Below are 12531 nucleotides of genomic sequence, written 5' to 3'. Positions count from 1 at the left end.
TAAATCCGCTGCGATGTCAACGCCCAGTTAACGTATAGATTTTTCAGCCCAGTAGAATGGAAAAGAGGAGCGGAGCCTCTTGGCCTCACCATCCGGGACCGATATATTCAATACAGCCGACTTGGCGCAATTGTTTTTATAGTTTGATAGGCTGCCGTGTCGCTGTAGAGACGCAAGTATTTTGGGAAGCAAAATGTGTGGATTGGAGACGGAAAAAATTAGATCATCAGCGTACGCCGCAATTTTGTGGTGTGCCGAGGGTTTTGATATGCCAGTAATATTCGGGTCATTCCGAACGTGACACATAAGTGGTTCCAGTGTCAGAATTAAAATTAGGGGAGACAGAGGGCACCCCTGCCTCGTCCCATTAGTGATGGGGAAAGAGTCCGAGCACCACTCGGTCACCCGTACTGCTGCCGATGGCGTGGAGTAAAGCGACATTACCCAGCTCATCATGTTGGGGCCAAGACCTATATGTTCCAGGGTGGCCTGCATAAAGTGCCAGGCCACCCTGTCAAAGGCCTTCTCCACGTCCGTTGACAACATAAGCAAGGGCCTTCCCTGTACATGCGCCGCATGGATTAAATTGAGGACTCGGGCCGTATTGTCTCTAGCTTCCGACTTATTTTTATTTTTTTGCTTGTTTCCTAAGGTGACCATCTTGGCATTTGTCAAGAGGGTTGAAAGTGCCTGAAGAGATTGCCTACGGGCACATCACCCTGAAAGCACCCGATCTCGTTTGATGTTGGAGGCTAATAGAGTCGGGCCTTGTTAGTACCTGGATGGGAGACCGCCTGGGAATACCAGGTGTCGTAGACTTCTTTTTATGTTGTTGGCGTTGACCTGTTTTTTTTTTTCGCTTATTTCCCAAAGTGACCATCTTGGTGTTTGTCAAGAGGGTTGAGAGTGCCTGAAGAGATTGTCTATGGCCACATCACTCTGAAAGCACCCAATCTCATCTGATCTTGGAGGCTAAGAAGAGTCGGGCCTGGTTAGTACCTGGATGGGAGACCACCTGGGATTACCAGTTATTGTAGGCTTCTTTTTATGTTGTTGGCGTTAATTCGTTTTCTTTTTTTTGCTTGTTTCCCAAGGTGACCATCTTGGCATTTGTCAAGAGGGTTGAGAGTGCCCAAAGAGATCGCTTACAGCAGCATCACCCTGAAAGAGCCCTATCTCTTCTCTTTTCTGAGGCTAAGAAGGGTTGGGCCTAGTTAGTACCTGGATGGGAGATGGCGTTGGAATACCAGGTGCCGTATTCTTCTTTTTATGTTGTTGACATTGACCTGTTTTTTTTTCACTTGTTTCCCAAGGTGACCATCTTGGCATTTGTCAAGAGGGTTGAGAGTGCCCGAAGAGATCACCTACGGCCCCATCACCCTGAAAGCGCCCAATCTCGTCTGATCTCGGATGCTAAACAGTGTTGGGCCTGGTTAGTACCTGGATGGGAGACCGCCTGGGAATACCAGGTGCCATAGGCTTCTGTTTTTTTTGTTTTTTTATTTAGTAGTATGCGACATACAATGCAAAGGCAACTTCACAGAATGTGTGATACAAATAGTTATAAACAAACGATCATATTGCATGGATATCAGAGCCAATGGTAAGAAGTCTGAGGAGAATAGCACGTGTACAGCTTTGCGGTCATATCAAGATGAGATTAAAGCTCCATCTCGTTGGGATCCTCTACCACTTAAAATATTATTGATACTAGCCCTGCTACCCTCGAAGAGTTTAGATATCCATAGATAGGGGAAGAGTATTGTGTAGTAGTCAAATGGGGTCGGAACATACCATTTTCTTTTCCCTTTTTTGAGTTAAGAAGGGAAATAGTAGAACTGAAAGGAGGGAGAAGGGGAAAGAGAAGATTGGGGAAGGAAATGGCAGAAAAGGAAAAGAAGGGGTAAGGGGGTGTCGTGGGTAGAGTGGATAGGGTGGGGTCGGGTGGGGTCCCCTCCCAGGGAGCAAGAGACGCCCTCGGCTCACCAGCTCATCAGCTGTCCAACGTTTGGAACAGCGATCTCCAACGATCACCATGAGCTTACTATGTCTCGCGGAGGTATTCTTCCGAAAAGCGAAACTGGGTCCAGTAGAACCATCTGTTCCCATGCTCCTCCGTTTTATCCCTCATTGTGGCAGTCAGGTCTGCCATACGTTCAATATAATTTACCCTTGCGAACCACTGGGTCACCATTGGAGCAGATTGCTCTTTCCACTGACTTGGGATGCAGGCCCTAGCTGCATTGAGGAGATGTTTAAGTAAGGACTTATGATAACGCTTTCTCGACATAGGAGTTAGATTGAGAAGAACTGCTGCGGGATCATTGGCTAAGGAAATGTCTGTGAACTTGTGGATGAGTCTCAGGACAGGCTGCCCGAATGTTTGTAATTTAGGGCATTCCCTGAAAATGTGGAGAATGGTGCCAATCTGTTGCCCACAGCGACAGCAGCGGTCAGATTGACCGGGGAATATTTTGGCCAACACCACCGGTGTACGATACCAGCGTGTGATCAGCTTATATGAGATCTCCTGATATTTACTGCAGAGTGACGACTTATGGGCGAAAAAGAGTATTCTGTCCTTCTGTGGTTTGGAGAATGTAGTTTGTTAGTCCCTTTTCCATTTAGCTAGGAAGGGTGGATCCGTGGAGGATTGTGCGTCTGTCAGGATTTGGTAGGACCTAGAGAGGGAACCACGAATTGGGCCATCATTCAGGCAAAGTTCCTCGAAGGGGTGGAATTGGCTAGAGAAGAACGAATGGTTAGGTAGTGATCTGAGGAAATGGATTAGCTGTCTAGCTCTCCAGCTATCTAATGCAACAGGTACTTGCTCTAGCAGTATGGTCCCCATGGGAATCAAGCCCGTGGGTCCAAGAAATAGGGCTGCTCTCAGAAGCCCTTTCGGGGCTTGCCTGGTAAAGGCCTGGTCAGACAGGCCCGGAGGGAATCTAGGATGTCCAATAATTGGGGTCATAGGAGAAGGGAAGTTAGTCAGGTGGGAAAGATGAAAAAAACTATCCATCTCGGCGAGCGAGGGGCCAATTAACGGGTGAGTAGTCACACAGGGCTCCAATGGCCTCCCCGCCCAAGGCAGACCAGCCAGTGGAACCCGCGCCTTCTCCTGCTCTAGCTTGACCCATAGCTTCAGTTCCCCATGCCGGTGTCTTATCACATATGGTCCCCCATCGGATAGTGTCCGCTGTGTACTGCGCATGCGCAGTACACAGAAACACAGATTCCGAAAATTGCCGAGCATGAACGGCGCCTGCGCACTGAGTCCAGGTTCTATCCCCACTATCCAAGTGGACATAGAGTAAGAATATAAAAGAGCCGAGCGCAGCGAGGCCGAGCCCGAAGCTCGCCTGCGAGGGGCCCTCTAATATTCACAACCCTATGTCCGCTTGGATGGTGGGGCTACCACCTCCACTCACCGCGCAGGCGCCGTTCAGCTTCGGAGATTTTCCGAAGCTTCGTCTGCTCCGTACTGCGCATGTGCAGTACGGTGCGGACACTATATCATGGCCGGACAGTATATGGCAGAACACCGGCACCAGTCAACCACCGGTGTCATGTGCGTTGCTGTGTAATATAGAGCAGGGTCCGGGCAGCCAATACCTCCCCGCAATTTCGGTCGCAATAGCATTGCCCTACCAATACGCATATGTTTCCCGCGCCAGAGGAACTTGATAAAGATTGAGCGAACCGCATGAAAGAAAGTCTGGGGTATTTTGATAGGTAAGGCTTGTAGTAGATAGAGAAGTCGTGGCATCGCGTTCATCTTCAACACATTACAGCGTCCGAACCATGACAGAGCTAGTGGGTCCCATCTTTTAAGGTCCGCTGTAAGCCCATAGGCTTCTTTTTATGTTGTTGGCTTTGACCTGTTTTTTTTGCTTGTTTCTCAAGGCGACCATCTTGGCGTTTGTCAAGAGGGTTGGGCGTGTCTTGAAGAGAACGCTTACGGCCACATCAACCTGAAAGCACCCAATGTCGTCTGATTTCAGAGGCTAAGCAGCGTCAGGCCTGGTTAGTACCTGGATGGGAGACTCCCTGGGAAGACCAGGTGCCATAGAAGGATCTGGTCTGGTTAGTGTCTTTTTTATTTTTTTATTCTTTATTTACGGATTGCAGGTAATACAGAGACAAACTGTAAAAGACATAGATCCCTCAGTTTTCCAGGTTAACAAAAATACATAGTTAATACTTCGTGGGGGACCGGGGGAAACCTAACAACTTATGTCAGCAGCAGCCCCAGCCGTGGCTAGGCCACCACATTATCCCACTCTAATGATCTGGCACCCTAGTGTCTACTTATAAACCAGGGCAGTCCGCGGGGCGATCCCCCTCAAGGCCCAGACTGAGGGGCCTCTAACATCGGTCACCTTCATTCTATTGGTCAAAGAGCTCAGCCGGGACCACCCCGAGGGCCGCCAACCCCTGGCTGGGAAATCGAGGGAACAAAACGAAAAGATCCTTGCAATCACCATGTATTTTAATTATACTTGGGAGTTAGGGGGTAGGGAAAGAGGGGGGAGCAAATGGGCAGGAGAAGGGGATGGGGTAGAAAGAATGAAAGTTATAGGGGGCTAACAGTGCTACGAGGCAGACGGGGGAGAGAGTGAACCAGGGTGGTATACGAGAAGGGAGAGAAAGAAAGAGGACTCCGATGGGTTCCCACGGCCGGACCCTTCCCTCTATACACGTGCCAGAGCCTACAGATAGGATCTGTATGCGTCGGAAAACCTGAACAGGCTCCAAGACAACCAACAAGCAGTGTGCTCTTCCTCCCTGTCGCCTAACGCTGATGTGAGCTGTTCCATACGGTAGATGTCGCAAACTCTTGCAAACCAGTGAGACACCAGTGGAGCGGCCTGCTGTTTCCACATGCTAGGTATACATGCCCTGGCCCCACTCAGAAGATGTTTTAAGAGAGATTTATGGTACTTCTTGCTCGAGAGTGGGGTCAGATTGAGGAAGATCGCAGCTGGGTTGTTCTGGAGATCAATAGCCGTGAGGTCATAAATGATATTGAGAACCTGTCTCCAGAAATGGGCCAGTTGAGGGCATTCCCAGAAGATACGTAGTAACGTGCCGGCTTGTTCACCGCATCTCCAGCACAAAGGGCTGTGACCGGGAAACATAGCCGCCAGGACAGTGGGGGTCCTGTACCATCGGGTCAAAATTTTATAAGCTATTTCCTGGTATTTACTACATAGGGATGACTTGTGCGCAAAAAGAAGCGCGCGGTTCTTCTGGTCTGGCGAGAGCCGGACATGCAGGTCTCGCTCCCATTTTTCCACGAACACCAGGTTACTCTGGGAGAGTTGGTCCAGTAGGATGCGATATGACAGGAAAAGAGACCTTCGGGTCGGTCCCTCTCCTGAGAATACCTCCTCAAACGATGTTAGGGGTCTGCGGAATTCGCCACTGTTTGGCAAAGATTTCAAGAAGTGGGAGAGTTGGGAAAGCTTCCACTGTCCCAGGGCCGTGGTTGCTAACGCCTCGTACATAGTGGAGACCGCTGTCCACGTCCTAGGGCCAAGAAAAGAAGAGGCCCGCACAAGGTCCCAGTCAGGGTCGAGGCGGAAAGACTTTTCCGTCATGCCGGGTTCAAAGCGTGGGTGTCCAATAATAGGAGTCATGGGCGAAGGGAAACTGGGCACGCCCGTCAGGGTAAAATATCTGTCTAGCTCTTGTAACGTTGGCTCAATGTGTGGGTGTGCCCGCGTCGCTCCCGACCAGCCCGGTCCACTCCAGGGCAAACCCTCAAGTGGAAATGGTACGGATTCATGCTCCAGACGAACCCACAGCTTATCCTTCAGGTGTCTGCACCAGTCAACTACTCTGTTCATGTGCACCGCCGTATAGTACCATGCCGGATCTGGGAGGCCAATCCCTCCCTTGTCTTTTGGTCTGAGCAGTAATGTTCGGCTGAGTCTTGGAGGCCTGCCCTGCCATACGTATCGAATAAAGATGGAGCGCATGGCTTTAAAAAATGATTGGGGGATTTTTATCGGTAAGGCTTGTAATAGGTACAAGAGTCTGGGCATTACATTCATTTTGAGCACATTGCATCTCCCAAACCAAGAGGTCGCCAACTTTGACCACCTCTCTAGATCTACGGCAATTTTTTTTAGAAGCGGCTGGAAATTCAATTGGAAAATCAGATGTGGGTCCGGGGGAACATTGGTACCCAGATATTGTATAGCCCCAGTTGCCCAACGAAAGGGAAAATTAGTGCTTAGACTCGTCTGGGCATTGGTAGACAGGGAGACGTTGAGTGCTTCCGATTTCTGTAAGTTAATTTTAAAATTTGACAGGGTGCCATATCGTCTTATTTCCGCTAAGAGATTCGGCAATGTAATGTGAGGCTCTGAGACATAGAACAAGAGGTCATCTGCAAAGGCTGCGACCTTATGGTGGTGTGAGGGGGTGTCCAGTCCCTTGATGTCTATGTTCTGCCTGATGTGGTGCAGCAAGGGTTCAAGCGATAGGACAAACAAAAGGGGGGACAACGGGCATCCCTGCCTCGTTCCATTGCCAATAGTGAAACGCGACGAGGCAAACCCATTGACCCTAACCATCGCCGTCGGTGACGAGTAAAGAGCTGTAACCCATGAAAGCATGGGGGGGGTACACCCAGGCTTCGCAGGGTGGCTAGCAAAAAAGGCCAGCTCACCCTGTCAAACGCTTTTTCTGTGTCCACAGAGAGCAACATAATCGGTAGTTTAAGGCGTCTGGCGCGTTCTATAACATTGATTGTCCTGGTAGTGTTGTCTCGGGCTTCCCTGTTACGAATAAACCCCACCTGATCCAGAGGTATCAGGCGTTGGAGAATGGGCACCAACCGCTCCGCCAGTATCTTAGTGAAGAGCTTAAGGTCGCTGTTTAATAAGGAGATGGGCCTGTAGTTCGCACAGAGAAGCGGATCCTTCTCCGGCTTGGGTATGACCGAGATGCTTGCCTGCAACAGCTCCGGTGGAAAGGTCTGGCCCTCCAATAGGGCGTTAAAAGCTGACACAAACGGCGTGGACAACAGGGAGAGGAAGGCCTTATAATAAGGGACCGTAAACCCATCTGGGCCTGGTGCCTTGCCCTTGGGTGAGTCTCTTAACGCTGCCGACAATTCCTCCGGGGAGATAGGTTGCGAGAGAAGCTCTATCTCTTCCTGTGTAAGCGACGGGAGGTTTGCCGAAGCTAGGTACTCATCAATGGCTGCTGTGCCGGCCTGGAGGGCATCTCCTGAGTCCCGGGGGTGCAAGTTATAAAGGGCTTCATAGAAAGATCGGAAACACTCCGCTATCTCCCGTGAATCATGAAGCTTGGCACCCGAAGGGGAGGTTATGGTTGGAATGAAGGACGCGTTGCGTTGGGCACGCAGGGAGTTCGCTAGGGACCTACTACACTTGTCTCCATATTCATAATACGTCCTGCGGACCCACATGAGTCTGGTTCTAGCCTGAAAGAGAGAGAAATCTCTGATTTGTTCTCTAAGATCTCTCACCTCCAGCGCAGCAGTCGGCTGGGATTTGTGTCGTTGTTCACACGCATGCAACTTGGCAATACGTTTGGAGAGAGCCTCAGTTTTGGCCACTTTGAGTCTATGACCATGTTTAATAAGAATGCCCCTAATGTAGCATTTATGAGCCGCCCATAACATGAGGGGGTTGGAAACAGAATCACGGTTATGATCAAAGTAACTTTCTAATTCCCTAAGCAGGTCTGCGTGGGTCTCAGGGTCCTTTAGGAGAGACTCGTTCAGTCTCCACCAGGACTGACCACGCGACTCCTGTTGTAGCTTCAGCATCAAAGAAATCGGGGCATGGTCAGACAGGGCTATGTGGCCTATCTGAGTGTCTGTGACCGCCGGGATAGCATTGTGGGTCGACTAAAAACATATCTATACGTGAGTAAGAACCATGAGCGGTGGAAAAGAACGTATAGTCCCTATCCTGTGGGTGAAGCGTACGCCACACATCGATCAGTCGGTGGGAGTGTAGCAGGTCTCTTATGTGTGAACGCGTTCTCGCAGAAATCGCAGAGGTGCCCGATGATGAGTCTCTGCGGGGGTCCAAGGTGAGGTTAAAGTCCCCCCCAACGATCAAAGTACCCTCCGAGAATGCAGCCAGGGCATCCAAGCATGCTTCTAAGGCCGGCAGCTGGTCCACATTCGGCATGTATAGGTTGGCAAGAGTAAAAGTTTGCGAGTGGAGAGTTCCCTTAATGAAGAGATATCTCCCTTCACTATCGGCTTGGACAGCTAACAGGCGCCACGGCAAGTTTTTAGCAAGAAGAACACACACTCCTCTCGATTTGGAAGTAGGGGAAGTGCTGTGGTGGGCCAGGGGGAAGTGCTTACTATAAAGCCGTGGTATTTGGTCTGTCCTGAAATGGGTCTCCTGGAGGAAAACTATTTGGGGCTTCATCCGCCACAATTCTGTTAGGCAGCTGGACCCTTTTTCAGGTACATTCAGCCCTTTCACATTCCAGGAAACCAGCTTCAGGGCCATGACGGCAGTGGTACCCGGCCGGCGGTCCCCACCAGAGTCAGTAGTAGATATAGAGTTCAAGCACAGAGGAAGAGGAGGAGAAAAAGGAAAAGCAGTAACGAAGCGGAGAAGGTCCGGAGTTAGTAGGGAGGAGGAGGGTAGGAGGGGTGGGGATAGATCGGGGAATTGCTAAAGCTCCTATCGGAGAGAACCTGCCGGTTAGGGCAGAGGGGCCTAGTGGGGGAAGAGGTAAGGCACTGCAGAGGGAGGAACTCGTCGGTGCAGTACCCCTCCAGCATCCCATGGTCCATGCAGTCGCAATCGGGCGTGCACGGAGCTTCTTTGGCATCTTAACTACGACATCAAACGCATTATAGAACATCACTGCAGCAGGTATCGGGCAGTTAACAACAGTAGAACAGTGCATAATTAGACCAACATATTAAACTTTTCAACACAGAGTATAGATAACTTTATACCACCCAGGCACCCGCCCCCCCCCCCCAAAAAAAAATTGGAAAAAAGGGGGGGGGAGGAGAGGGGGAGGGAGCGGGAACGCCGCCCAGGGGCACCCGGGGGGCACCACCAGGCAGTCCAAAAACACAAAGAGCGCCGAGACTAGGGCACCTGTAGATAAACAGTAACGAGAATGGTGAACAGTACCGCCAATAACTCAGGGCTTCGTCCAGGAAGCGCAGTGTCCAACTCTGTTCTTCCAATGTCCTTCCTCTCCCCTAGCGGGGGCGCTGGGAACAATGGCCCGTGGCATGGTAAACAACACAAAGCTGGATACTCCAGCCGTCTATGTTGGTAGAGAAAAAGAAAACAAAAAAAAAAGGGTATAACACAGGAATAACGGAAAATTACTGTACTCTCTCAGGGTTCACGATCTTGAGGGGCCTGCGATCTCTGACGTTGGGATCGACGGTGGCGTCTCACTCTCTGTGGCCTGGTTGAGGGGTTGTTCGTCGGGGCCACTGCTCCCTGGGGGACAACAGGAGCCAACCAGTCGGGGACCTGAACCGAGGGCAGGCCCAAAGCCTCCAGAAAGGACGGGACCTCCGAAGGGTGTCGTAGCGCAAGGGGCCTCCCATTTTTGCGCACTATAAGGTGAAACGGATGGCCCCACTTGTATGGAATCCTCCGTTCAGTTAGGTGTTCCAGAAGGGGTCGCAGACAGCGTCTCATCTGGAAGGTCTTGCGGGATACATCTGGCAGAAGGGTGACTTGGGCCCCGTCAAAATCAATGCTGCCTTTGCGCCACGACGCTTGCAGGACATCCTCCCTAACTGAGTAATTGTGGAGACAGCATAAAACGTCACGTGGCCGGTTCTCTGTGGGGCTCCTGGGGCCCAGGGTCCTGTGGACTCTATCAATGGCTATTACTGTGTCAGCAGCGCGGTCCAGACAGGCGTTAAATATAGCTGTAACTGTGGCTTTGAGGTCTGCCTGGCCAGTGGCTTCGGGCAAGTCTCTGATCCTGATGTTGCGTCTGCGGTTGCGATTCTCAAGGTCATCCACTAGGAGTTGCAACTGTGCCACTCTGTCAGCAAGGGTATCATGTGCGGCTTGCAGGCCAGAAACATCAGTGGTCAGGGAGGTCACATCCGATGCCAGGGTGGTCACCCGCTCGTTCGTAGCCGACACGTCACGTTTGACCCCTGCGATTTCATGTCGCAAGGTCGTTTCAATCCTGGCTGCCATACAGCTAAAGTCTGCTTTAGTGGGAAGGTTTTGGAGTAAAGCTAGGATGGCCTTGTCCCCCAATAATGCAGGTGCTGGTGGCAGCGGTGGGTCCCCCTGTGTGTCTGAGGCGAGAGCAGCCTGGCCATTCGGTCCTGGGATGAGGCTTCCACTGCGGGAGGGTCTCTGGGACAGTTGGGAGTTGTGAGGGAACCAGGGTGGCAGGCCGCTATGGTCCGGGGCTGTCAAGCGAGGCCATGGACAGTGAGCGGGGGAGACACGGGGACAAGTCACTAGGCGGGGAGAACGGGGGCATGTCGTGTCCCTGCATAGCAGTCTGCTCACCTTCCCTCTGTGCCGCGTGTCCTGGAGCGCCGGAGGCCGCGGGCGCCATCTTGGCTGGATCCGGCGTGGAGGCCGGAGGCTGCAGCGGGACCAAGTACCTGTCCATGGCAGCAGCGGCGGACCCCGCTCGAAGCGCGGGGATGTCGGCGATGCCGAAATATGCGACCAGACTGTGGTAAAGGGGTGCGGAGGGGTCACGGACCGGGAGCTCCGGAAAAGAGTGTCCTCACTCCTTCATGCCTAGGCCACGCCCCCCTGGTTAGTGTCTTGATTGGGAGATCGCCTGGGAATACTGGATGCCGTAGGCTTCTTTTTATGTTGTTGGCTTTGACCTGTTTTTTTTAGCTTGTTTCCCAAGGTGACCATCTTGGCCTTTGTCAAGAGGCTTCAGAGTGCCCGAAGAGAGTGCCTACGGCCAAATCACCTATATAGTATCTTATATATAATAACTAAAAATATTATTTATTATTATAGATATAGATATATAGTATAGTGATTTGGTCGTAGGCACTCTCTTTGGGCACTCTGAAGCCTCTTGACAAAGGCCAAGATGGTCACCTTGGGAAGCAAGCTAAAAAAAACAGGTCAAAGCCAACAACATAAAAAGAAGCCTACGGCATCCAGTATTCCCAGGCGATCTCCCAATCAAGACACTAACCAGACCAGATCCTTCTATGGCACCTGGTCTTCCCAGGGAGTCTCCCATCCAGGTACTAACCAGGCCTGACGCTGCTTAGCCTCTGAAATCAGACGAGATCGGGTGCTTTCAGGTTGATGTGGCCGTAAGCGTTCTCCTCAAGACACGCCCAACCCTCTTGACAAACGCCAAGATGCTCACCTTTAGAAACAAGCAAAAAAAAAACAGGTCAAAGCCAACAACATAAAAAGAAGCCTATGGGCTTACAGCGGACCTTAAAAGATGGGACCCACTAGCTCTGTCATGGTTCGGACGCTGTAATGTGTTGAAGATGAACGCGATGCCACGACTTCTGTATCTACTACAAGCCTTACCTATCAAAATACCCCAGACTTTCTTTCATGCGGTTCGCTCAATCTTTATCAAGTTCCTCTGGCGCGGAAAACATATGCGTATTGGTAGGGCAATGCTATTGCGACCGAAATTGCGGGGAGGTATTGGCCCCCGGACCCTGCTCTATATTACACAGCGACGCACATGACACCGGTGGTTGACTGGTGCCGGTGTTCTGCCATATACTGTCCGGCCATGATATAGTGTCCGCGCCGTACTGCGCATGCACAGTATGGAGCAGACGAAGCTTCGGAAAATCTCCGAAGCTGAACGGCGCCTGCGCGGTGAGTGGAGGTGGTAGCCCCACCATCCAAGCGGACATAGGGTTGTGAATATTAGAGGGCCCCTCGCAGGCGAGCTTCGCTCGCCACGCTTCGGGCTTGGCCTCGCTGCGCTCGGCTCTTTTATATTCTTACTCTATGTCCACTTGGATAGTGGGGATAGAACCTGGACTCAGTGCGCAGGCGCCGTTCATGCTCGGCAATTTTCGGAATCTGTGTTGAAACGCTACTGGGAACCCAAAAGTTCCTCAAGGTCGGGCATGCCCAGAAAAGGTGTCCCATGGTCCCCATATCTGAATTTCACCTCCAACAAACATCCGGGATCGATCTATCCATTTTATTCAGAAGGTATGGGACTCTATACCAGCGTGAGACTATCTTGTATCTTGATATTGGATTGCGATGGAAGCTTTATGTACTAAGGTCAGGATCTTCCCTATCTGTTGTGGGGTAAATGTGATGCCTAAGTCCCTCTCCCATTTGTGGATAAATGGTGGGGTCGACTCCTCCTCCTGACTACTCAATAGGTTGTACAGGAGGGAGAGGGTGTGTCGCACAGGTTCCCTTTTGTGACAGATGGATTTATAGGGTGTCAGGTCTCTAGGAGTGTAGGGGGCCCTTTGTATGGCCAGAAGAAAGTGACGAAGTTGATAAGCACTAAACAAGTCAAGCGGAGGGTCAGAAAGCTCGGCGACAGTTTGCG

At 51.2% G+C, this 12531-nt stretch overlaps 2 pseudogenes; both read left to right on the top strand.

Moving 5' to 3' along the window:
• Nucleotides 1-921: 921 nt before the first annotated feature.
• LOC143948021 (5S ribosomal RNA) lies at nucleotides 922-1040 on the top strand (annotated as a pseudogene).
• Nucleotides 1041-1362: 322 nt separating this feature from the next.
• Nucleotides 1363-1481, top strand: LOC143946795 (5S ribosomal RNA; annotated as a pseudogene).
• The last annotated feature ends 11050 nt before the right edge of the window (nucleotides 1482-12531 follow it).

Source organism: Lithobates pipiens, unplaced genomic scaffold, assembly GCF_037356315.1.
Source record: "Lithobates pipiens isolate NorthernLeopardFrog02 unplaced genomic scaffold, aLitPip1_a1.2 Scaffold_30, whole genome shotgun sequence".
In the NCBI taxonomy this organism is placed as follows: domain Eukaryota; kingdom Metazoa; phylum Chordata; class Amphibia; order Anura; family Ranidae; genus Lithobates; species Lithobates pipiens.
Note: the sequence above shows the minus strand (reverse complement) of the source record. Positions and strands in the feature narration are given on the sequence as shown.